Source organism: Podarcis liolepis (genome assembly GCF_965112155.1).
Source record: "Podarcis liolepis genome assembly, chromosome: 5".
In the NCBI taxonomy this organism is placed as follows: domain Eukaryota; kingdom Metazoa; phylum Chordata; class Lepidosauria; order Squamata; family Lacertidae; genus Podarcis; species Podarcis liolepis.
Genome location: NC_139556.1, coordinates 71,765,457 through 71,793,318, shown reverse-complemented (window position 1 = coordinate 71,793,318; position 27,862 = coordinate 71,765,457). Strand labels below are relative to the sequence as shown.

General features: G+C 40.8%; 2 long non-coding RNA genes across 2 annotated transcripts; one reads left to right on the top strand and one right to left on the bottom strand.

Moving 5' to 3' along the window:
• Window positions 1-31: 31 nt before the first annotated feature.
• Window positions 32-7,494, bottom strand: LOC310708381. Its single transcript, XR_014526978.1, has 3 exons — window positions 7,403-7,494; window positions 6,612-7,057; window positions 32-150 (listed from the first exon to the last, which is right to left on the bottom strand). It is a non-coding gene; the product is annotated as an uncharacterized lncRNA (long non-coding RNA).
• Window positions 7,495-8,522: 1,028 nt separating this feature from the next.
• LOC310708375 lies at window positions 8,523-25,908 on the top strand. Its single transcript, XR_014526968.1, has 3 exons — window positions 8,523-8,650; window positions 9,480-9,521; window positions 25,394-25,908. It is a non-coding gene; the product is annotated as an uncharacterized lncRNA (long non-coding RNA).
• The last annotated feature ends 1,954 nt before the right edge of the window (window positions 25,909-27,862 follow it).

Here is a 27,862-nt window from a genome sequence, read left to right as displayed (position 1 = left end):
CTCTCAGGTGGGCACCATTGCCATTATAAGAGAACAAGAGTGAGTTCTCGCACCTCTTTTTCTAGAAAAATAGAACTGGGCAGATGTCTGTGATGGGCTGGGCTTCCTGACTCTGCACAAATATCAGGAAGAAGTCATGTCTTCTGTTCCCTGGATTGAAAGAGAGTGGGGGAGAGACACAAATGTTCAAAAAGAATTTGAGTGGAGTATGTTTTAAGGTTCAGAACAGATTATTCTCTAATGGGCATTTGTTAGAACTCTCAGTGCCTCACAGCAGCAACAAACAACAACCCACAACTTACGTGATCCTATCCCCAATGAAAATGTTTTGATGGTGCCAGCTTTCACGTGGCTGCATACAGCATATTTGCTAATGTCTGTCACGCACATAGGTGACAGGAGGGAAGGTTTTATAATGAGAATCTTCACAATGACCAAACACAATGGGTTACATCATTTACATACACGATCAATGACTGCATGACTGCTGGCTTTCTGTGTGAATTCCTATTGTTAGCAGTACTTAACTGAAATTAAGCTGTCATGCTCTTTAACATAAAATGTCATCCAGAATGAAAAGAAATGTAGTGACTCCCTTATACTGTTGGTCTGTGCAGATAGAAACATAGGCCTGGACATACTGTACAGCATCTTTCTGATCACCTCACCTCCAGTTGTTTTGTTCAGAAAGAATGTATGTTGGAAGCAAGAATTTCCCCAATGTATGCATGAATGTTTATTAGTACATTGCAGATGTAATAATGAACACATTGGTGTCAAGGGGACGTAACTGGTATAATGTTCTTTGTGGCATATTCCTTGCCATTACAGAACAAGGGAAACTCCTGCTTTCATGGAGCCCCTTGGTGCAAAGATGTCAGGACTGCAGCAGAAATTGAACTGTTGACTTGAGTGGACCACTCTATCCAAGGTATCCACATCAGACACTAACCCAGAAAAGGTCAGGTGACAGCTCCTGATCCTTATCTATCAGAAGCAGGTGGTATGGTGGGACAGAGGCTCTTACCTGACCTGATCTCCCAGCATGTGAGTTGCTGCTGCATATCCAAAGGGGAGGGGGAGATAGACAGTGGTACAATCAGTGTGGTGCAAACACACTGGCTGCGGCAATCCAGCACTCCTGCTGGTATATTTGCACTGCACCACCTTCCCACTGTCTTGCAGCAGTGACTCCACTGCTGGGAGGTCAGGTAAGTACTTCTGCCCAAGCACAACAACCACTCCTGTTGTGCATGTTTCCATATCATGCTTGGTTCCTTGGCTGAAAAACTAGGAGGGAGCAATTCTTGAAGGCAGACCACTTTCATGTTGCCCTGATCTGCCATCAAGTGCATATAGAAGTGAAATCTGTCAGATCGACATTCAAAGGCCCTAGCTATGATTCACAGCAGTTCCTGATGGGATGGCATACAAAAGGAAACTGTAAGTTCAGCTCCTGTGGGGGAAGTGTTTTTAAGTAGCAGCAGTGTGATAAACTTGACTTTAAGCTTTGGTGGAAAACTTATCATACTGCTACGTATTTTATTTTCTATGCAGACTTAACTTCCTGATTCTATTTATTGTTTCTCTCCCAACTGTTTCTTTCAAGTCTATTTCTTTTAGGCATATTTCTTTGTTGTGCTTGTGTCTTTTGTTCTCCATACTGTTCTTTTATTCTGTGATCTGCCAAGCTCTGCACAATTAGAACAGCTAAGTCAACATTGCCAGCCTACTTGAATTCACTTGGCACTGTAACTAGCATTTAAGATTTGCATGGCCTATACACTCTTCATCTCTTTTATTGGAGAAGGTCATTGTAAAGTCATTTATGTATTCCTGAATAGTTTATTGATCTCCTAATTATTCTGTGTTTGTGGTTCCCTCTGATGTCTCTCTCTCTCTCTGTTATTTTGTTATATTATTCTAAACATTCAATAAACAAATTTTGATTTATAAAAGGCAGCTTAGACAAGAGGGTAGAAATTCCCTGAAAGTTCAAAGGAGGAACCGAATGTTTAACTTCTACTGAACTTAGAGGGTGGGAATAAAAACACAAGGCAAAGGGGAAGCTAAAGCATATCATGCCTATCCCAAAGAAATAAATAGTGATATTATGGCCTTTTCCTCCAGCACTGTGGTCACGTTAGCCTTGGTTATTTCATAGCAGTTCCAGAAATGGACGTTAATAATTCTCAGAGTAGTTTGCCCAGAAAAATATGAAATCAGCAAAATGATTTGCACATTTTTGGAACAATAAATATCGACCTCAATTATACAAAAGAAATTTCATAAAATTTCTCCTCCCCAAACAATTACAAAGCACAGCCCATCCCTGCATCCTGGAAAGGGCTCAATGACCAGAGCTAATGCCAAAAGGAGGGGTGGGCTTTACTAAAACCCATATTTTTCATTCTGCTATTAATATAGCATGCCTGCTATCCATGTCCGAGAAGAAAGGCACATATTTTTGCATGCATAAAATCCCAAAGGCATTACCAGCAGTTAAAGAGTTTCGGATAATGGAGAAATGTTTGGCTGAAAGGGCCTACAGACACCATCGTCCCAAGAAACCCATCAAACGTATGCTTACTTCTATGTTCACATCATGATAGCCAAAGGGAGAGGGAAGGGCACAAGGGAAATTGCTCATATACACGAAGCAACAGCATTCTCAGCATCATCTTCGAAAATTGTGATCACGAACTGCCAGCCAGGCCCAGGAGCAATTCTGCATTTGGCTGGCTGCATGGAATTATAACATCAAAACTCTAGTAATCTGCTTCTGGGTGGGCTAAGCTAGATGGACAATTGGTGTGACTCAGAATAAGAGTGTAACTACATGCTAGGCGAAGCATGGCTGATGCCAAGAGCAGCAGCCTGATGTCTGACTCTTCCCTTTTGTCTCTGAAATGTAAGGATGGGGGAGAAATTCAATTCAGCTCATATTTAAAAGTGAACCTACCTAATTTTCAGTTTACAAAACAATATGCAAACCAAAGCACAGCCATTATTCTGAATTTGACTTTTCTGAATTTTGCAGTGCAGATTTCCCACCAACTAATGTGTATAAAACATGCATTTTGGTGAAAATAACATACATAAATGCATTATATTAGGCAGAAATGCTTTGCCAAATGTGTATATAAGGAGAAATTGCATACAAAAATTTGGGTATTTGGTGAAATTAGTACTAAAATGTTCACAAGGAGTTTGTTTTGTTTTACTTATGAGCAATGCAAAAGTCACAAGGGCAGAGGCAGACCAATCATCCAGCCTGACTCTTCATTGCCCAGAGATGACTTGGGTTTGTATTCATCTTTTATATTACATTTATACCAGCATTGCTGCTGCCACTACAGCTGAAACTGTAACTGCTGCTTCTAATCACTGCATATTTGACACTGAACTTGTTGGTCAGTACAGTAAAGGTAGTTGTTGAATGCCGAGAAGAGAAAAGAAACTATAACCTTAGTCCTCCCTGTTGCATTTCATTTTAGGGTGCTGAAAGAGACGTCAAACTTTTCAGCATGTGTTCGGAAATATATTTTTAAAAAGCAGTAGTTCAGCTGAACATAAATATTATTGTTTCAATCCTAATTAAAAACACAGGTCATTACTACATAAATAATAAAGCCATCAAAATATGTTTTCCTTTTATGAGGAGAAATCACATTAGGAATGGCATTTCTAACACTCACTCTCCAAAAAGCAATTTTTGACAAGTATTGCCTGTGTGTGCATATGCTTACACACACACAAACCAACACAATACAATTCTATTATATAAGAAAGCGAGAGCTCCCAGCCCTGACACTTTTATAACACCATACTGAAAAATACAGCTTTCCCAAGCAAAGAAATCGGAGAAGGCCTGTATTTTTTGTTATCTTGTATTTACATTAACTAGAGTCGCCATTTTTACTAGCTGTGAGATCACTGACTAGAAACCCAGAGGGTGTTAGCTCCATATTTGTTGTATAGTGCTACGTGACGTTCTTTTTCCATGGGAAGCACATAGATTTCATGCTCTGTGCCGGAGGTTACAAGACCCTTGCTGTGGTCCCTATGGAGTATCACATACACCATGGTGCATTATCAAACAAAGCTGTTTTGTTTTTCTAATGAGCTCATTGAGCAAGGATGACTACCATGTGCAGATACAGAAATGGAAACAGTGTTTGCAGCTTCTTAATGATTTCTCTTTTCATTTGCTGTAGCTTTGCACTGTAACTATTCATATACCTATGTTTCTTGTGTGACGGTTAATTTCTGTCTGTTATCCTGACACAAGGAGTGTCAGGTTGCATTACCATATGTGGAAACGCTCAAGTGCAAGGCTGATATGTATTTATGTATTTATATTAGCAGATAATAGCAATTATTCTATTCATGAAGAACTGTGTATGGTGGTTATTGTGATAGTTGCATTGGGATTTCTATATCTTCCTGCCGCTATACAAATAGTGAGCTTTATTTTTTTTAAAAAAATTATTTACAGGCACAGTTTGTCATGAGGGGTGAGTGACACAAACACGCTTGCACCATAAAGTTATATTATACGGGATATCCCAGTGGTATATCTGTTGTGGTGTAATGGTAGACCTGGCTGCTCATCTGACTGATTTTCAGTGTAGGATTGACCTCTTAATGTATCAAAAACATCACAATTAGCCAGCTCAGAAAATAATATGAGGTAAGATCATGCCCCTTTACTTTAGATAGCAGATAAGAACGCCTAGAGAACACTGGCTGGCATTAGGATATACAGGATCAGTATGGGTCTCTATAGTCACAATGTATCACCTATTAAATACTTTACCTGGCAGTAACCATCTCCTCTCCCCTGCAATAGATATTCCTGATTGCCTCCATTTTAGTACCTTCTGCTGTGATTCTTATTGGTTGTTGGGAGCACCATCCTTCCTGTAACTGCTGGTGCTGCTTCATTTGCCCCACCCAAAAGTGGTTTATGTACACCAGCCTACCTTTCCCAAATGTCCTAATATGGATGTGGGTGGCGCTGAGGTACAAACCACTGAGCATCTTGCACTTGTTGATCAGAAGGTCAGTGATTCGAATCCCTGTGGCAGGGGGAGCTCCCATTGCTCTGTCCCAGCTCCTGCCAACCTAGAAGAAGAAGAAGAAGAGTTTGGATTTGATATCCCGCCTTTCACTCCCCTTCAGGAGTCTCAAAGCGGCTAACATTCTCCTTTCCCTTCCTCCCCCACAACAGACACTCTGTGAGGTGAGTGGGGCTGAGAGACTTCAAAGAAGTGTGACTGGCCCAAGGTCACCCAGCAGCTGCATGTGGAGGAGCGGAGACGCGAACCCGGTTTCCCAGATTACGTGACTACCGCTCTTAACCACTACACCACACTGGCTCCCAGTTTGAAAGCACAGCAGTGCAAGTAGATAAATAGGTACCGCTGCAGCGGGAAGGTAAACGGAATTTCTGTGCGCTCTGGTTTCTGTCATGGTGTTCTGTTGCACCAGAAGTGGTTTAGTCATCTTGGCCACATGACCTGGAATGCTGTCTGTGGATAAACGCTGTCTCCCTTGGCCTGAAAACAAGATGAGTGCCGCAACCCGATAGCTGTCTTTGACTGGACTTAACCATCCAGGGGTCCTTTACCTTTACCTTTACCTAATATGCACTTCTTTATCCTGACCTCTTGAAATTTTCTGATTATACCAATTTTTTTTGTATACTGGGTTGAAAATAATCCTTAATGAACTAACAGAATACTTTCATCTTGCCCAGATGAAATATATAAAATATTTTCATTCTAAATCTATTTATTAAAAACCTAAAATATTGTTTAGGCTTTTGGTTGTGACAGTATCAGGGAGTTGCCTTTTGGACACCAGATTCCCTCCTTACGCCTTTCTAAGCTGAAATCAAAGCTATGTCAATTGATTCCCAAGATGCTTGCTAGTCAAAAGTACAGATGATCCAAGTCGGTTTTCTGCTGCCAAAATTTTAGCCACAGTTCCAGTCACCGTTTCTGCTCATTAGGCCGATGGGAATTGTTTAGATCATTTTCATTCTCAGCGAAGATGTGGTGCCAAGTGTTTACTATTACATATGCAAAATAATTTTCCAGAATCACATTACAAATGGGAAACGCTCAGATGACTCACAAAGACTGAAACAAATGAATAAGAAATAAATAAACAGTCCCAACTGCATGGGTTATCAGTTTTATGCACAGGATGAATAAGCCATGCACATTTCCACTAATCTGGAATTACAATAACCACTTTCCTCTTGGGGGAGGGGGGAATGGCAGCTGAAATACTGCATTAAGATGTGCTTTGTTCGCTTTTCAGAATAGCAAGGAATGGTTTTGACTGAACTGAGTTTTATTGAGTATGCAAACAATTCTAGAAATCTTAATAGTGCTGTTGGGCTACACTCCCATACCTACTTACCAGGGCCGGATTTAGGTTTGATGAGTGTCAGGGAAGGAGGGAAATGAAACGTAAAGATCAAAGACGTCTCGCGAGGTTTCCATGCCTACTTTGTTGGTTCCGGAAACGAAAGAAGCCACTCCCCGAATCTGACTCGACAGGTTGTTTAGCTTATACGTAAATCCGGCACTGCTACTTACTTGTGAATATGGCTATAAGAAGGCAATGTTTTCCTTTCCGCCCTGTAGTTGTCACATGCAGTATTGTTTCCATTTCAGTGCAGTTCATCTTCTGCAATTTTTTTTTTTAAAATGGCATTATTCATCTTGTCTGCTGTGGCAAAGTTACATAATGTGCATAATTAATTACATTATCATGTTGCCATTACATTCTTTCACTCCATTCCTTTCAGTGCAAAGGAAATGCAATGCAAATGAGGAAGAAGCATTATCAATTACATATTATTTATTGACTGAAACATCAACAAACTTGAATACTAATCATATTTGCTGGATTGATTTCTGGATATGAGATAAATAAGTGAACACTGGCATTTTTTGCTCCCATTTCCATTTCCACTGGAATTATCTGGCATTTCTTCTTAGATGTTGTTCTTAGGAATAGCTATTGTGAGCCACCATGAGATCTATGGATGAAGGGCATTATACAAATTACCGTATTTTTCGCTCTATAAGACCCACCAGACCACAAGACGCACCTAATTTTTGGAGGAGGAAAACAAGAAAAAAAATATTCTCAATCTCAGAAGCCAGAACAGCAAGAGCGATCGCTGAGCAATGAAAGCAGCAATCCCTCTTGCTGTTCTGGCTTCTGGGATAGCTGCGCAGCCTGCATTCGCTCCATAAGACGCACACACATTTCCCTTTACTTTTTAGGAGGGAAAAAGTGAGTCTTATAGAGCAAAATATACGGTAAATAAATAAAAGAAGAGGAAGAGGAAGAAGAAGTAGTAGTTAGTAATGAGACTTACTTCTGGGTAGACAGGTACAGGATTGAACTATTTCTTGTCTTTTCCAAACTTTCTTTTCCAAGCAGAATAAATGAATTTGGGGAAAAGTAAACAGCATCCATCTCAGGAAATGAACTGAACTGCAAGAGATAAGAGCTCAGATCCAGACTAAGCTAGTCACACTTTAAATCACAGGGACAAGTTCACCACGACTAAGTCTGGATATAAGTCAAAAAGGAAAAGGCAACCAAAACTTCAGAGTATCAGTATTAATTTACTGAACATATGTAGAAAACAATTGCTGGTAATTTAACTCTGCATTCTGAACGTGCTGAAGATGTCACTATTAAAGCTACAGAAGGCAAATTCTGTTGAAAAACCCAAATCAGCCTTTGTTGTAAAAAGCAGCAGAAAATTGCTGACAAAACCTAATGGAGGCATCAGAATAATCTCATTAAAGTGGAACGCACTTATTCAAAACATACAAAGAAGGTTCACAGCAGCTCTCAATCTGTTTGGGGAATGGCAGGGGAAAAAATGCATTTGACCTCATCTCCTTTTTAAGTCGAATTTTCTCCATTAACTCTATATTAAGCTCTGACATTCTAATATTCTTCACAAATACACCTGTGTGTACACACACACACACACACACACACATACACACACCCCACTTTAATACATCACCCACACAAAACACCAAGTAAATAGACTTCAAATCTTAAATGTAGATAACTGAAGATAACTGGATCCTCTCCCTCTTTCCTTATGTTCCTGATGGGAATGTATTTTTTATGTTGGCTGTGAGGGATATAAATTCTATACTTTAATGAAGATAAATATTTATATTCCTATCTGCCAGAAGCCAGGCAGTGACTGGTGGAGAGGGAGGCCTGAAATCAGAGTAGAGGGTTCTCTTCACAAGCCTCCCCATTGCATGAGTGGTAAGTTCCACTGATTTGCTGCTGCTAAGGTTGGCGTGCTTGTTTTCCTTCCTGTTGAGACCTGGGACTCATGACAATATCTGGAATCAGAGCTGGGAATAGGATTTCTCTAGTCTAGAGTCTCAGCATTAATCTGAAGTGAGGTGGTGTTTGAGTGACTTCCGTGTGGCAGTTGGAAGCTTGAGCGTAACTGGAAGGAAACACTGTTACCCATATAAGAACAGAATGTCAGGCTGCCCAATAATCCCAGAGGCTGATGTTAGAAATGTCTGATTCCTTCTGGACCTAGAATGAGGGCTCAAGGAACTGAAAACTACAAACACGGGTAGCGTGGACCTAGACGGACCTGGTTCAAGCCTCAGATTCCCTGTAACAAATAACACACTCCCTTATTCTCCACCCCAGTTTGCAGGGTTGATTGGGGCAGAAGATGCACGTAAACTGTGCCTGTTTCACATACATGGAAGCACGTTTCCAAATGCTGCTCAGGCACTCTTGCTGAGTGAAAAATATCTGCATGTCCATGGCAAATCCTTATTTTGTGAGAACGGAGTCATAAAGATTAAATGAATCTCTGGCCTAGCTCGGTGCAGTTAGTAGCAAAGTAAGGAAAGGTGGGTATAAACGGGAATCAGGTGAAGGTGTGTCTAACTTCATGGGTTGGGTTAACATGGAAGCAAAAAGTACAAAGGCCAGAAGGTCATCAGTTTAAAATTTGTTATATACTTTCCCATCACTAAAGTGAAATAATCATTTAAAAAAACACCCAAGACTGAGAATTTGCTTATACTGTATTTATTGACTGTGCAAAATCACACAATTTAATAGGCTTCACCAGTGCCAAAGCAATTTGTTAGTTGTTTTTAAAATAAATAAAAAATATGTTTTGTAATTAGGAAGAAAAGATTGCCACCAGGATAGTTTTCATGAAACCTGGCTGAGATGTGTGGTGACTTAGCCAGAATTGATTCTTCAATCTAAGTATTAAGTAATAAGCAATTTTCTGTTGGCATATAATTCAGTATGCTAGCATATGAAAATGAATGACAATACAGTTCCTGGGGTTGTGGGTTCCTCGTTGTTAAAAGCGACAGATATGGCTATGTTGTACGATGCATTTTCAAATCATTTGTGATCTTTTTCATCCTTTGAAGGATCCCTGTCATTCTGTTTAATAGCAAAGACATTGAAAAAAGGTAAGGGCAATTGCTGATAGTTAGCTGTGAGCATGCTTCAAATCTTCTGAAACTTTTAGATATGTAGTGTGGTAATATTTATAATTTTCACTATATTGTAACTCTTGCATTGCATTAATAACATACTATGATGCCTGTGGTCTGTGCCCAAACATGTGATGAAGGCTAACTCTCCCCACAACCCAACACACACACACAAATCTATCCACAGGAGAGTCATCTGACTCACAGAATAAAGTGTGTGTCAATTTTGATGGGCACCATTACAGCTCAGAAGTTGCAAGCTTCCCAAGAGGTCACCAGCAGAGGAACTGAAGGCATCACTCAAGAGAAATACTATCTTTCTGAAAGATTTCAAAGCACAGAACCTTTACAGCTGTCACATTGTTTTGGTGTTCCCTTCCAGTAAGCATATCTTTATCAACAATGTGTGCCCATCAATCTGGGTACAATGAACTTGTTTTCATCAGTCTGTAACTTTCAAGTTCCAAGATGGATCCTTTGTTATGTTCAGGTTGTTTTACCCAAACTAAAATATTTGTATCTAAAAGAGGCTCCTCTGCTAGGGAATGTGGGATAATGTGCTTTTGATCACTGAAGAAGTGGTCTTATTTTGCAATGCAATTATCTACATGAAAATACTAGTGATGATGAAAACAAGTGATTAAAGTGATTTAAATATTCAGTTCTTATGAATTCACAGGTGTGAATTTGACTGCAAAATGTAAATAATATTTTCCAAATTTGAAACAAGTTCTACAAGGAGATTTATTATGATCTGTGTTTATCAGTTTCCTCATGAGTTTTCAGATCTGTCACAATCCTATTTTACTTTGCAGTGATAAAACAAAAGTTATGGACATGCAACATATTTGCCAATGGAATTGGGGGTTTTTTCTGAATCCTTTTAATTGTACAGTGTTATTGTTGATTGGCTCTCAATGAGCAAAACACATCAGTGCTGGTTTACTGATCACCTATACCGATGTATAACTGATGTACAGTTACAGACGTTTCAGGTTACAAACGCTTCAGGTTACAGACTCCGCTAACCCAGAAATAGTACCTCGGGTTAAGAACTTTGCTTCAGGATGAGAACAGAAATCGTGCTCTGGCGGTGCGGCAGCAGGGGGAGGCCCCATTAGCTAAAGTGGTACTTCAGGTTAAGAACAGTTTCAGGTTAAGAACAGACTTCCAGAACAAATTAACTTCTTAACCTGAGGTACCACTGTATTTAGAAAACTGAAATAATCTCTGCCTTTGTAAGCACTCATTGGGTTGCCTCTACAGCAAAGACACTGATGCATTTATGTGAACTTCTGTTGGTAAAAGTCTTGAAGTGCTTCACCCTTATGCAGGTCTTAATTAAGAAGAATTCTTCACTGACACTGAAAAACTCTCATTTGTAATTTGGCAAATAGCTTGTCTTCTACCAGGTTGGCCACTTTGAAAACAGATTCTGGACTAGATGGGTCATTAGCCTGATCCAGCAGGATCTTCTTATGTTTTTGGTACATTGTCTACACGATGGTTCCCAAGTGTTACTGTCAAGTTGTATTTTGTTTGCCAGAAAAAAAATATGTTGACTAAACCCAATAGCTCTGGGGTCTCCACCCCATTTTCCAAGATAAGATTGCAGTTGCAAAATCTGACTTATAAACATACATGGTTTGGATCCAGGTTAACTTAGTCACACTGGAATCAGTGAGATAAGTTAGTCATGATTCCCTTTACTGAACCAGATCATTGGGTCCATCTAGCCTGCCAGCTCTTTGAATTCTCAGGTAACTGTCTTTCATGTTGATGGTATTACTGGAGAAGATAGAGATTGAACAAGGTTTATTTTATTGTTTGATAAAAGTTATCATTTTATTATTTGATGAGATTAACTTAATACAGTATCTTTACAGCATCTTTACAGTAATGTAAAGATATGATGGATTTATATGAAAACAATTTTTTGTTATGTGTATTTAATTTTAAAACAAATACAGTCATACCTTGGAAGTCAAACGGAATCTGTTCTGGAAGTCTGTGAGACTTGCAAAACATTTGAAAACCAAAGCATGGCTTCTGATTGGCTTCTGAATCGGAAGCCATGCAAGGCCTGTCAGACGTTCAGCTTCCAAAAGAACATTCAAAAACCGGAACAGTTACTTCCGGGTTTTGATCGTTTGGGAGCCAAAACGTTCGAGAACTAGGCTGTTCAACTTACAAGGTACGACTGTACTTTTCTCCTTTTTTAAAGGAATTATTAAAACCTGTCTGCATAGGCTTTTATTAGAGTCATTTGCAAATATGGCTATCCTACTTTTCACTCCTCCTGTATATCATTTACGAATTATCACTGGACCTAATATAAATCCTTAGAGGACCCCACTTATTACTTCCCTCCATTGCAACAATTTCCACTTGTTTCTATTTTCCACTTCCTGATCTGTCAACAGTTACTAATGCATAAGAGGAGCAATGATCTTATCTCACGACTGAACTTCTCTCTGAGCAACAGTCAAACCTGATAGTTGATTAAAAAGAAAATTAGTCCAGTAATTTATATTGATAATATTTACAATGCTTCTGTTGATGTGATGTAGGTCTATAACCAGGAAGAGAAAATTATTTCCCACTAGCCATCCCTAGCCTAGGAAAATTTCCTGTATCCCTAAGTTTGGTAAAAATGTTACTGTGATAAAATGCAAACTAGTCAAAATGGAAAATAGGAACTTTGCAAAATGAAGTTGGTTTGGAAGATTCACGCTGAGTTAAAGTAGATTTGCATTTCCAATTTATTATTTCTACTGCAGTTTTGGAAAGGCGCATGTTTATTTTGAGCTTGACATCTTTGCTCTGCAGGCCCTTCAATTTCCAGAATACTGCATATTTTCTGCAGAATGGTAGCAAGTCTTTCTATAGATTGCTCTAAATTAATTTGACTTTGTTCAGCATTATCTTACAATTGCAGTGACCCTAAGGTGAACTTCCCAGTGTTAATTCACATGCCCATAGTGAGACTCAATGTTTCTAAGACCAGAAAAGATTATGCTAAACTCATGCTAATTATAATTTTCTAATATATTCTGAAAATCACACAGTTACCAAGTAACAAAAGGTCATTTCCAATAAACGATACCTTTCGAAGTAAAATTGTTTGGGGTTTTTTTATATATACTCTAGCTGGATCTTGAAAAGTAGAAATAGGATCTTTGCCAAGGAAGTGATCTTTGACACTCATAAGCAGCATATTGTATACAAAATTGTTGTAGGCATCCATCTGTCTCGGGAGAAAATGGAGGAGTGTGCCTTTGGGGGTGGAAGTCAAACTGTTGGAAGGTTACAAAAGCACCTGCTATGGCTGCAGAGACCAAATAGAGAAGAGACATGTTTTGTTGCAGCTGAGACAGTTAAAGATGTCCACTTGTGCTCCTTCTCTCAGTGTTCCTCCCAGCAGTCATTCCTCCTCTTAGGCACCAGCAAGGGATCAGGAACAAACAGTTGTAGTTAAAAACATCAGTCTATGGCCAATGTAAAGTTTTTTAAGAAGAATTTGGCAACCTCTCCCATAACCTTAAAAGTCACATGGAGGTACTATTGTCTAGTTCATGGGTAGGCAACCTAAGGCCTGGGGGCCAGATCCTGCCCAATCGCCTTCTCAATCTGGCCCACGGATGATCTGGGAATCAGTATGTTTTTACATGAGTAGAATATATCCTTTTATTAAAATGCATCTCTGGGTTATTTGTGGGACACAGGAATTCATTCTTCTTATTTTTTCAAAATATAGTCCGGCCCCCCACATGGTCTGAGAGACAGTAGACTAGCCCACACCTGAAAAAGTTGCTGACCCCTGGTCTATGGGGTTTTTAAAGGCCCAAAATAGGTGAGCATGCAGAATATGGGAGGAATGAGGACAACAGGAAGAATTCCCAGCTGCAAAATAAAAGCTACTGGTTGCTTGCAGTGGTAATGGAACACGCCTTTCTTTGGTGTTCCCCACCCTAGTCTCTCCAGAAGTTAAATATTGGAGAGTGGAAGAGCAGATGCTTCATTTCTAATATCAACATACAGTATGACCATGAACACTAAAATACCATGCAGTGCAGAGCCTGCTACTTCATATTTCAGGTGCTTGAGATATATATTTGTGAGAAATTGGCTTGGACTAGCCTATCTTTATCTGAAAGAAGAACAGACAATCTTGGTTTTTAGAATGACAGAAGGCACTATATTACAGTCTGAGTAAGATCTAATTTATATATTTTAATTGCTGCTATATCTGTACCGTCGCTGTTATACCAAACTGCAAATTTAAATGTATCCCTATTGTGTTTCATGACTTCCCTGCTTTTGTATATGAGCTGGAACTGGTCTCTGACCGAAATAATAAATTCATTCATATATTACAGTCTATATTACAGAGTAAATAGCATACAGAAGGAAGGTGTGGACTTCTCAATCAAGTTCAATGGGAAAAAGTGGTGTCGGCAGTCATACTTGGTATGAGAATTAGGGCATCACAGGTCTATTCCTCTTTTTTATCTATCAGGTGCTTGAAGGCATGGACTCCTTAGTGGTTTATGCAGATTCATAGATACTACAGGATACCATACCCTTCCACAGTGGACACAGATGCTGAGTGCCAACAAAATTGTATCCAAAATGGGACAAGCGAGGAAAAAATAGCAAGGCATCAGCATGTTCATGCAAATCCTGAGGTCCACAGATGCAGATCTGCCCCCGAAAATACTAAGGGGGCATCCCTACCCCAATAAAAATAACCCAATAAGGCCAATACATGCAAAGTAGCCATGGTATGTGGTCAGCTGGAAAAGGTCTATGGGGAAAATAGGATGAAGAGAAAGAAGAGTAAGGTACAATACCCTGCTTAGAGGGAATGGCTAACTGAACCATTTCAGTAGGAAAGATACACAGCAACATTAGGTTTTGTGTGTGTGTGTGTGTGTGTGTGTGTGTGTGTGTGTTTCTTATTTTCTACTTCTGATTCTCATATTTTTCATCTTGCGCTGTTCTCATCAAGTTCAAAGTTAACACAAAATCGCATGGAAGAAAGAGTAGCTCTGTTATCTAAGAATGTGTAATGCAGCATACCTTTCACATTAGCATCTCAAATCCCCAGATTGCACATGTAATGTAAGAACATTTTAAATAGTCTCAGTGGATATCTCTCCTGTTTGGAATTTGAGCCACAACCCCTCAGCATGGTGCCAATAATCCTTGTTCAGGTGCTAGCCCCTAGTGTACAAAGTGATGTATTAACTAATAATCTCTGTCACCCAGAAAACAAAATCCATTCATCATATACAACCTTTTTCACCCACCTACCCATCCTTGCCAATAAACACACAAAGAATAATAACAAAAAGGAACAAGAGCTATCTTGTGCTGCCTCCATCACATAGCAAAACATATTATAAATCAAAATATGGCCACACAGGACTCTCAGAGCAAAATGAATATGGGGCAGAATAGTTTCTTCATTTAACATGAAATGTATGCCTTGTACAGTCAGGTCTGTATGTGAACAAAGGTTGACTCTGTACATTGCATTCAGGCTTCAGTCCTACACACACGTGGCCTGGAAGTAAGCCCCATTTAAATCAGTGATTCTTACTTCGAAGTAGACTTGGACAGAATACACTGTTGGCTTCCAAGATGATAGAACTTGTGAATATAGACTACCAATCATTTTTTTCTGCAAAACATAGGCCTGGTTCATTCAGCCTCAAATCTTGACATGGATAACAGGTTCTAGCTTAGATTTCTCTCATGTATTATATTTATAAGCAAGGGTATTTGCTTATTTCCCCCCTAATCAAGAGCAATCACTTCTCCAATCTATTGGCTAGAAAGTTGTGAGAGTTTACATGTAGAGGTGCCAGTGAAGTTCTCCTGAGTTGGGTTCAGGGAATAACTTTGAGGGGCTTGTAAAAGCTTGTCTCAGTTGTGAGGTGAGCTTTTCACAATAGCTCAGAAACACATGGTTCGCATAAAGAAGGTTCCAGATGGATTCCCAGGCATCTCTGGTTTTGGGGAGGGCCAGAGTTCAGTCGTAGAGTGTATGCTTGGTATGCAAAACACCTAAGTTTGGTTTCTGTAATCTCCAGGTAGGGCTGGGGAAGGCTTCTCTCTGAAACCTTGGAGAGCTGTTTCAGGTTAGTAAAGACCAGGGGTGGTTAACCTGTGGTCCTCCAGATGTTATTGGGCTGCTGGCCCCATTGACCCCAGCAGTCATGGGCAATGGTGGTGGGGTGATAGGATTTGTAGTCCAAGAACATCTGGAGGGCCACAGGTTAGGCACCTCTGGGGTAGACAATACCGAACTACAGTAGATGGCTCAGTTGTCTGATTAGCTTCCTAGTACCCAAATCCTTCTCTGACAAATCAATACTAAGAAAAGAGTTGATAGGGACTGCAGGGTTCCAAGACTCAAACTGGGTCAGTAAGTGATACAACTTATTTCCTATTTTTTTCTTAGGTTTTTGTTTGTTTTGTTTTTTCTTCGAGGAATGCAGCCATGGCATATCATGCATGTGATTTGTTTTGGGGGTTTTTTTTTACCATGAATAAACCACAGCAGCGTAGTATACTGAGCATATTACAGGTTGTTCCCAGATATTCCAGAGTGTTTGGCTATAAACAAAGGAACTGATTATGATGGAAATACAATAAGCCAGTGCTCAAGGATAGGAGCCAATGTGGACTCACTGTGTCAGCAGCCCATATGTTATTTCTAAACTGGGGTATTGATTGTTACTTGTAGGGTAGAAGCTGTATTTGTATGTCAATGCTGGATTTAATGATGAGGGGATGAAAAAGTGATCAAGGGTTCAAAAGGATCTGAAAGATTCAGAAAATGTGTGCCTCAACGCATGCAGACATCTGGAATGCATACAGGAGAGAATGGCAATGAGACTTTACCAGTAAAATGTAACCAAACCGTTTAGCTGCCCTGCTCCATATTTCAGACACTTTCATTTTACAATACACAAGAAACCTAGCACTCCTTGTTAGATGATTTACTATTCTAGACAGCTTATATGGAAGAAAAGCAATTGAACATATCTGGCCACACCAACCTCCCATGCCAATAGCAAGGTTTTAAAGTAAAACTCAGCACAGCTGTGCATATACCTGCCACGTCTTCTTCATGTGTTGTTTTCAGAAAGAACAGCTTTGACCATGTTGATTTACGAAATGATAAACACATCGTTCACCATGGACAATTTAATGTGATTCAAAAAGATACCCATTAAACAGCATCATTAACTTTTTCACCTAATATTTAGAGTCATCCGGGATGAAAAGCTGGGCGAGTTACCAGTAATTATATTTGGAGAACAGGTTCAAAAATAAATGTGTCAGGCTAGCATAGACAAAACAGACACCATGTAGCAGTCATTTTGTGAATAATGGCTTTCGGGAGGGTTTTATTGTTGTTGTTGCAAGGATTAGCATGTTCATCATAGCACTCTGTATGACAAAAATTCTTGGACAGAGCCATATGACAATATTCACAATTATGTAAATCACATTAAACTTGTGGCAATGCTTCCTGGCACTGCTTGGTTATTTTGTTTTATTTTTTAGGTTTATTTTATTTTTTGTTCAGATTTTTATTTTTATTTGTAAGCCACCTTCAGTTTGCTTTTATCCTGGGATATAGCTGTCTAAGGGAGATAAATTAAATTTCACAAAGGCAAAGTGATGTAGCAACTCATTCAAATATGACAAAGAAACCCACATTCTTACCACAGCATATCATGACTTCTGGCCTCGGCCCAGTATACCTGAAGGAGTGTCTCCACCCCCATCATTCAGCCTGGACACTGAGGTCCTTCTGGTGGTTCCTTCACTGCAAGAAGTGAGGTTACAGGAAACCAGGCAGAGGGCCTTCTCAGTGGTGGCGCCCGCCCTGTGGAATGCCCTCCCATCAGATTTCAAGGAAATAAACACCTATCTGACTTTTAGAAGACATCTGAAGGCAGCCCTGTTTAGGGAAGTTTTTGATGTTTAATGTTTTATCGTGTTTTTAATATTCTGTTGGGAGCCGCCTACAGTGGCATTATTAGTATTATTAGTATTAGTATGAGCATGTCAGTATAAATATTATGAGGGTGCCTCCTAGCAATAAAAGAAATGAAAAGAGGTGCCAGGTGATGAAAATGTGATGTGGAGGGGCAGACCAGCTAGTGCATCCTCATTCTGCCTTCATCAGGTGAGGCTTTGAACACTTGAAGAACGCTATACAAAAAGAGAGGGCAAAGAGGCAGCTTCTGAATCTCTGCCATATTTCCAGGCTCCAATCATATGCCCACCTATGTATATGGGATTATGCCCCTCTGACTGGGTCTTACTTCCAAGCAGATGTGTCTAGAATTGCACTGTCAATCTCCAAACTATGTTTTGTTGCATGTGAACTGAACAGTATAGGGCTTTTAGAAAATGCTGCTAAATGTTTCCCCCTTACCGAAGAAGAAGAAGAAGAAGAAGAAGAAGAAGAAGAAGAAGAAGAAGAGTGAGGTGCTTTTAAAACTAGAAAAGACAATGTGAATTCACAGTATTGTTTAAGTAGGTCCCTCCCCCCCACATTGTCCTTATGATTGGATATGGTTAGGCTTGCATAGTCTGCAGGGGCCGGCATCTATGGGAAGAATGAAAATACGGTAACCACAAGGTTCATTAAGTCTTTGATGATTTACTAGCAGAGACTTATGGCAAAAGTGGTGCACAAATTCAATGCAAGTATGGTGCTCTTTTGATAAAATAAAAATTACTAAAATAAACTGGCGGGCATCTGACAAAGAACTGAATATATTGTGCAGAAATCAAATATAGACTTTGCCTGATTTATGCAAAAACGTTATGAACTAATAAATGAAATGCATTATTATGTTTTACTTTTTGTGCAAGTCAAAATTTTAGATCATAGTATTTTAACTTTTTTTTAGGAATATATATGTGCTCATGAGTCATAATTATAATCTTTTGGATAACCTGCCTCTACCAGAACAATGGTAGGGTGTTTCTATATCAGTTGCAGATCGACAATTGTGCACTTATCCCCCATCTCACACCACACATGTACTTAGCCCTGCTAGTGAAATGCTTACATCCTGCAATTATATACTGAATGCAAATAAATTTTAACAATTACACTCCTTTTGACTGAATGGTCCCCAATGGGACAATAGTATTGTGTTTTCGCATATATACAGTTTCAAATCTGCTTTATTTCCTACTCCATCTTCCAAACACAGATTTATGTATCCTGCAGTTTAAATAATTGTTAAAGTTATCCTTTTTTGCATACTTCTATTTCAGCTTTTCTTTAAAACAGTTTTTAAAAAAGCAGAAGTCAGAGAAACAGATGTTGCATCAATTGTATGGGAACCTGAGATATATCCAGAACCCCACCCTCCTCCAAATCACCTTGATGCTTGCAGTTATTGCATAGTAGGGCTAAAGCTTAAAATGGGATTAGACAAATTAACGGGCAGAAGGTCTTTCAAAGGCTATTAAATATGATAAGTAAATACAGCCTCCATCCATGCTCAAGGTAATGTGCCATTTGAGTCTAGATATTGGAACAAATAATTGAGAAGGACACTTGCCTTCTCTTACTTTGGGTCTCCTTAATCAACCACTGCCTACCTGGTGAAAGACCCCATGTTTGATGACCACAGAGTGTGATCTCTCACCCCCAGACCACCAAGCTCTCATTTTCTTTTTCATTTCTTTATAAATATGTTTAGATATATGCAGAATCCCAGACACATGTCCACTTTCTGTGGCTACCTAAGGCTCAAAAGGGAAGCAAGGATTGTGCAGCCATAAGTCAGAACCAAGGAGAGAGCATACAGAACCTTGGACAGCTCTTTGAAGCTAAGGCAAGAGAAGCTGGTTCACAGAGAGCTGGAGCCGAATTAAACCTTATGTAGGCTGACTGGGACGCGTGTGGCGCTGTGGGTTAAACCACAGAGCCTAGGACTTGCCGATCAGAAGGTTGGTGGTTCGAATCCCCGCGATGGGGTGAGCTCCTGTTGCTCGGTCCCTGCTCCTGCCAACCTAGCAGTTCGAAAGCACGTCAAAGTGCAAGTAGATTAATAGGTACCGCTCTGGCGGAAGGTAAACAACATTTCCGTGCACTGCTCCAGTTTTCCAGAAGCGGCTTAGTCATGCTGGCCACATGACCCAGAAGCTGTATGCCAGCTCCCTCGGCCAATAAAGCGAGATGAGCGCCGCAACCCCAGAGTCGGTCATGACTGGACCTAATGGTCAGGGGTCCCTTTACCTTTACCTTAGGCTGACTAGATCTGAAGTGGAGGAGTCTCCACTTTCTGAAGGAGATGTTTGCTTAAAGGGTCTTCACATTATTTTGTAAAGTTTGTCTTATGTGAAGCTGAGGGACAGACGTACTGTAGGGGACCCATCCTCTGGGTCAGAGGCTGTGCCCTCTGGCTGAGAAGTCCCTAAATAAGGGATTGTTAGTTATCTCCCCTTAACTTCATCTGATATTCATTTCTGATCTTCTTTAGTCCTGGTTTGTTCTGTGTTTGTTTCTTCTGGTTTACCCTCTGATAACCTTTGTTGCTCCTTGGACTGGACTCCCAGTTCCCATCTGCAGGCACACTCCAAACTGCTATCCTGATAAAATGGCAGCTGTCATATATTATCATCTACTATGCTAATTACCTTTTCCCACTTTACTCCACTACATGCTAGTGGCAGAATGTAGCGCACATCAGGTGATTGTGCCATCTTTTGACACATTAAGGTTGAATCTGTTGTGGTTCCGATTTCTGAAGACCCTACAAAACCCATTCCAGCAGTGCATTGCTAGCTGAAATGATAGTACTTCACTCGTTCACAGCTATGAGTGTCCCATTTGGCATGAGCTTCTCCTGCTCATTTTCTTTCTTGTTTCTTCTTTGGCCGACAAAGCTCAGCTTGTAATCCTGTCAGCAATCACTGAATGATTGGCAAAACATTCTTCACCAAAGCCAACTCCCTGGTTCACCCTTCAGTTATTTCATATTTTAGCTCATCATTGGTTAGGAAAGCATTTTTACACTGCCGGGATCTGGACTCTATTCATGCACTTTGCTTCCAGCATCAAGCTGGATAGGCCGATAATTCCAAAGCTAAGGCCCTGCTCGCCAGTGCTATAAATTTTATCACGCTGCAGCAAAATGCTATGATGCATGTCAAGCTCTTTTAACTTTACTCTGCAAAACTAACAGTAGAAATCCTGGCAAAGCTTCCACTGTTTGGCATTTGGTTTAAGTTCATCCTGGGTATCAAGATCTACTTAACAGACAGAGACCACTGCTGGGTCTAGAGCACAGAGACATCCTTCTTCAGGGAATTAAGCTAAATAGCTGTGAGACTGAAACCCAGACAACCATTTGTTCAGGTGGTGGCTGTTTCTCTCGAGCCAATGGGCAGAACCTTCTCTTCACCATGGCTTGTAAGAGCACATTACAGACAGATACAGATGAAAGGAAAGTGTGACATCTGCTCATTCCTAGGGAAAAAACAGCTGTGGCAGGAGAATGTAGAGCGGGGAAGCAATTGGAAAGCCTTGCTTAATCCTGTTTCTGTCCCAGACTACCATATTCTTAATTCTCTGTCTGTGTGTCTCTCTCTCTCTCCCCCCCACACCAGCCCCCTTTCCCACATATTTATATTCCACATATTCCTATTACATATTTATATTTGCAAGAAAGTATGCTTTTGAAAAAATGCAGGTGGAAAAAAGTGGCAGGGGGTTCAAACAGATTATATGAAAAGAGGTCTGCAACCTATCATCTGTGGTTGATTCTCCACTCAAAATCCCCTCCTAACACCCCCCATCTAGAAAAACAGATATTGCTCTTAGAGAAAGCAGAGTTTTCATTGCAGACCTGTTTATGTGTTCGTTGGGTCTGCCACACTTTTTACTCCAGTAGGCATATTCAGAGTTTTGAGAAAATTCCAGTGACACCTGTCATAAAATGGCTGCCACGGTAGCATGTAGCGGAAGCCAGAGCTGAGCAGGAAGAGCAAACAGTCTCGTATGCATTGTGGCTTTTGCAGGGAATAGTTACTAAGATACTTTTTGGGTGCCATAGGAACTATGTTGGTGCCCATGCTCACCACACCAGTGACTCCATGTCTAAGCTATAGGTAGGCCCTAATACAGGGTGTGGGAGGACCATCAAGCAATAGTAAGGACCCCTACCCATTAGGTCCAGTCGTGACCAACTTTGGGGTTGCAGCGCTCATCTCGCTTTATTGGCCGAGGGAGCTTCCGGGTCATGTGGCCAGCATGACTAAGCCACTTCTGGCAAACCAGAGCAGCACACGGAAACGCCATTTACCTTCCCACTGGAGCAGTGCCTATTTATCTACTTGCAGTTTGACATGCTTTAGAACTGCTAGGTTGGCAGGAGCAGGGACCAAGCAACGGGAGCTCACCCCATCGCGGGGATTCAAACCGCCGACCTTCTGATTGGCAAGTCCTAGGCTCTGTGGTTTAACCCACAGCGCCACCTGCGTCCCTATCAAGCAATAGTAGCTGACTGCAAAACAAATAAGAAAGTGGTGTAGCCAATGCAGGATGAATGAACAGAAGCAGAGCCAGCCAGCCTATGAGGTGGGCTGAAGCAGCTGCCTCAGGAAGTGGAATCCTTGGGGGGCGGTGCCCCCATGGGTGCCCCACCTGCCCCTGTCACCACTATGGGCTCTAGCAAGATCTCAGAGAACTCTAGGAAACATTCCATGAGATCTCACTGGAATCCACCATGTGACCCTAGTAGGCAAGGCTTCGGTGGGGCAAGGGGTCTGAGCAGAAGTGTCAGTATCAGGGAATTGTCTATGCCAGAAATACCATGCAAGGCAGATAGTCAGGAAGTGTGCTAAAGAGAGAGTGTCAAGGAAGGAAGACTGTGAGAGGTAATAGGGTGGGGAGAGAGTTCATTATTGGTATCCCCTGTTTAAGAGTGTAAACAATGCAAAACACCCCCTCGCCTTGAATCTAATTGGATTAAAAGTTTTCTGTGCAAGTGAGGCATAATAGCGGCAGCTGTTGCCATTTATAATATCATGAGGCTAGCTACCAGTCTCTCCACCCCCACCCCCAGCGCTGACTACCTGCAAACAGCGGAAAGACAATAGCCATTCATCATTTCAAAACGAGATATTTTGGAGTGGTCTAGTAAGTAGTACACCGAGTTTTTGACTGCTGGGTTCTGCTTCTATACAGAGGGGAATTCCTCACTATGTTTTTCACCAGATCATATTGATTGCCGAGTGTAGCAGATTCTCAGCTGTCCAATAAATATTTTCCTTTCTTTTCCTTTCTTTTGTTTTTTACACAGGTAACTTAATGCAATGAACTTCTTCTTCTTCTTCTTCTTCTTCTTCTTCTTCTTCTTCTTCTTCTTCTTCTTCTTCTTCTTCTTCTTCTTCTTCTTCTTCTTCTTCTTGCATATTGGACTGGTTTTGTAAGCCTCCAAAGATAGCTTCCTAAAATACCTTGGTTAACTCATAAGTAATGTTGAACCAGAAGTCCTCCCTGGGAAACCTGCTCAACTTTGGAAGGGGGAAAGGAAAGGAAAGGAAAGGAAAGGAAAGGGGGAGAGGCAGCAATTTGAGGGAATGGGAGTGGGACAACAAAATATGCCAAAAGATTCTCTGCCACTTATGGTGGTGACCAGGACCAGGCTGCAGCATCAGATCCTTATGAAGAGTGAGGATTCATCAAGTGGCAGTCTATAGGAAAAACACTATTTGACATTATTGTATTCCTGGATGATATTGTGTAAAAGTGTTATTGTAAAAGCTACTCAGTCTCTGGAGTATCCAGGTTGGTACTATATGTCTAGCTATGCTTATCTGGGCTAAGCAAAATGTATAGGGCAAGGGAGTGCTGCCATTGATTGTCACTTATGCTTGATTAACCTTTAACCATTATCTATCTCACATGAATGGAATCCTTTTTATGTCACTCGCTAATACCAGTGGAACTATTTTGCTCAAAATTTGACTGATGTAGCTGCCAGCTTCCTTAAATGAAAGGATTATACTGCTTAATCTTCCTTTTAAGATAATTTGTGGCAGATAGTTATGAAAGTAATGGGTCTTAAAAGTATTTCTGAAGAGGCCCAGGCTACTGTTTTAGGCATCCTTTCCCTACCTTGAACAAAGTATTTACATGAGCGGAACTGAAAACACCACAGAATATGAAAGGATGTTCTGATTTGTGTGTACACAAAAGAGCTAAATACTAGAATTTAATTATGCAGGTGGCGTTTCATTGTTTAAGCTCTTTTATATTTTGCTCTTAATGCTGTCTGATAGATCAAAGCTTTCTTTTTTTTAAAAAAGAGTTGCAGGGCTGTCTACAATTTATCTTTCAGCAAACGTCTGACCTTGTATTTCATTAGCAAAAAGCACCAGATACTGTCTTGTCCAGATACATTAGTGAATCTTACGCTTATCCACAGGCCAGCAAACATTCATTCATTTGTAAATGAGCAAATAACTAGTGTGTATCATGCTCTTCAGTAGGAATATAATATAAAATATATATACTAAAAACAGCTCAAAGAATAAAACACAATCAAAATGAAGTTGCAAAAGTTATAGTTCTCAGCAAACTAAAACTAAAGTGGTGGAGAGAATATCTCAACTTTCATGGGACCATTTCTCTAATGCCTCGAAAGGAAGATATATTACAGTGATACCTCAGGTTAAGTACTTAATTCGTTCCGGAGGTCCGTACTTAACCTGAAACTGTTCTTAACCTGAAGCACCACGTTAGCTAATGGGGCCTCTTCCTGCTGCCACGCTGCCAGAGCACGATTTCTGTTCTCATCCTGAAGCAAAGTACTTAACCCAAGGTAATATTTCTGGGTTAGCAGAGTCTGTAACCTGAAGCGTATGTAACGTGAGGTACCACTGTAATTGGATTTCTGCAGGTGCATTCTAAGAATTATTGGCGGGGGGGGGGGGGACTCGCCTTATTCTGGCATGTGAGTGAGGTGATAATGAGACTTTCAAGTTTGTTTGTGTCAAATTATCATAGAGAATTAGAAAAGTACTGAAAAAGAGGCTGGATACCTCTTTTATTTTCTTCAGATGTGTAAAGGTCACAGCCCAAAATGTATCTGCTTGGGTTTGCATATTTGTCTCAATGAAAGGAGGCTCCACAGGGCTGGCTGGCAGCTCGCATGCAGCTCACCTGTGCGCAGCTCACCTGTATTATCAACTCCTGCCTCATGTCCGTCACTTCAACGCATTAGTCTCCTCTAACGTCTTCCTGCTTCCTGGGGCCAACTTCCTGCTGCTGTAACTCTGGCCACTGGAGTTTTCCTCTTTTTGTGATCTCTTGGAGCTTTTGCATTCAGTGAATCCCTCTCTTCCATCTCTCTCTCTATTTTTCTTCTTCACTGTGCTGGCTGATCATCAGACCACACATTGACCACGTTGTGGACAACTGCCCTTTATATAATACAATTTTGTACAAGACCCTCTGACCAATGACTTTTAATTACTTATCTCTCTGCACATCCATTTCTATGGAGAAAACTAGCCTATCAAATCCTGAGCTTTTGAAGCCTCCTGCCAAGTATAAAAGCTGGCAAGCTTTTAAGTGTTAACCACTGGGGCCTGTAGCAGCTTTCTTTGTAACTGTAGGAGCCGACAGCAGGATGTATAAGAAATAACAGTTGGACTTCAGCTAGCGCTGACCTTTTCATCACTTATTCTTACCCAGGTGTAAACACAACAGTATTATTATACTCATAAACATTCTTATTTTTTCTATTTATAGAGCATCTTAAAAATATCAGACTTTTTCTGATTCTTCACAGAATGCGTGGAGGACAACTTCTAAAAGAATCTCATGGGCTGCAAGGCATAATGATTGGTCTCATCACTTATCACAGCTGGCTACTCCCAGAAAGAATCACCAATCTGAGGAATGGAAAAAGGAAAAGGAAAAGGGGAAAAAAAACTTGACAAAAAGCAGTGGTCAATCAGGTCACAAATAGGCAGAAACAGCATGAATAAAAGGCGATCTGTGGAAATAGTTTAGCTGCCCTGACAGAACTATATGTGCACTCATAATTAAAACTGGCAGCTTAATGAGAGAAACAAATTATTATTTAGTTCACAGAGAAGGTTATTTTGTTGTGTGATTTTTTTAAAAAAGTGAATTGTCCTTTGATAGTTGCACATCACAAACCTTCCCTGGTCCCTCACTTAAAACGGCTCCTTTAAATTCTTTTCAACCCATATTCTTTAAAGTACGAAATCTCCTACTTTTGCAGTAAAAACAAAATGAGAAAGCAGAGCAAGACAGAGCAACAAGAATGCAGAATACTTAAAAGGGCAGCTTCCCAAAGGCTTTGAAAAGTTGAAAAAGTCTGCCTAAGCCATAGCCAGGTTTGTTTGCATTTGCTAATATTATATGCACTTTCATGAAGTTTAACAGCAGGAAATGCTTCTTGTTTTTAATAGATGACACACCTGTATTCCAGACTGCCAAGAAAAAAGGACATTCCAATCTGAAAGTTATTTTTCATGTGAATCACATATTTGCTTTGAAAGTGCAGACACCTGCTGATCAAGATTCGAGAACACCTGTTCACCCCCACATATAGGGGCATATATCCTTCTCACATGAGCACCATGATCTTTTCTGCTGCTGTTGTTGTCAGTTGTTTTATCGTGCGATCCAACTTTTATTCATCCAAGCACAAGGTGGTTCGGTAAGCATTACTTTGAAGTTTCAATACAGATGTTTTAGAGCTGAGTCAGATCCTGATCTACAAATGGAACCTTTCTTGGCAATGATGTACAGGGCACTCCATTTTGTCAGCTCTATCTGGGGTAGGCCAGGAAAAGTATGTTCCAGTACTGGATTGTTCCAGACTGCATTCACACACGGGGTTTATTGTACTAGTTTTACTGATGCAAGTGCTTCTGCCCTGATGTCTAGCATTCCTTTTACATGGCAGTACCTGTTGCCTTATGGAGCTGTGGCTTTTAGATTGCCATACCACAATGTCTTGCCTTCCTGTTCAGGGTGCAGGGCTCGCAGGGTGGCATGAGTGCACCCTTTGGGTGCATGCCTGTTGCACCCACCAAGGGCACCAACCCAGGGTGCGCCCACAACAGCCATGCATGCTACGTCACAGGCTGGGTGTCATGAATTGGAAAGTGCTATTGTCACCAAGTGCCTTTAAATACAGATAGGGGACCTTTGGCCCTTAAGATGTTGTTGATTTCCATCTCCCCTCAGTTTGAGACATTATAGACTTTCGGGTTAGCGCCTCCAGCAATGGCGGATTTCCTCTGATCAGGAGGAATCCGCTTCGTGGAAATTAGGGTCTGGACCGCCACGGCGAGGCGGAGAAGAAGAAGAAGAAGAGTTTGGATTTGATATCCCGCCTTTCACTCCCTTTAAGGAGTCTCAAAGCGGCTAACGTTCTCCTTTCCCTTCCTCCCCAACAACAAACACTCTGTGAGGTGAGTGGGGCTGAGAGACTTCAAAGAAGTGTGACTGGCCCAAGGTCACCCAGCAGCTGCATGCGGAGGAGCGGAGACGTGAACCCGGTTCCCCAGATTACGAGACTACCGCTCTTAACCACTACACCACACTGGAGACCCACCAAAAACCACAGACGGGAGAAGCCTGTGGACGTGGGATTCGGCTGACACCTTTTGCGCCTCCCCTACTTGCGGGGAAACACGGTTTCGAGGATCCGGAGCGACGTGGGGTGAGCGGCGCGGTGCTTCGAATCGACTGCTCTTTTCATGGAGTGAAGCCGCATTGCTGTTGCCGGAGAGCGCTGACTTTTTCCTGTGGACAATTGGACTTCAAACAACTACCCGTGAGTAGAACGGAAAATTGGACTATGAAACATCTTAATTTGGTACCGAAGCGGGAAGGTTCTAAACAGGAAGTCCGCCTTCCGCTTTTGTAAATAGATTGAAGCAAAGACATTGCAAGCTAAAGTCTGGAATGTCTTTTGTAAAGGACTAAATCTCCATCAGCTAAAACTACTAAACCCCCCTTGGAAGCAGGAGAAGAGGGGGGAAATCTTAGATTGTTTAAGCCTGCAGGAGAGAGAGTAAAGAAAGATAAATTTTCACCGTCTTGGACCTGGAAACGGGGTGCCAGGAAGACAGACGTTTTGGGAAAGTTCATTGACTGTGAATAAAACGTTTCTTGACAGATAGTTAAAAGAGAGAAACATATTGATTCCAATGTTTCCTTTTGCATTTAAAAGGAACAAAATATTTGAAAAATGTTTCGTTTTTACTTTCGTCGAAAA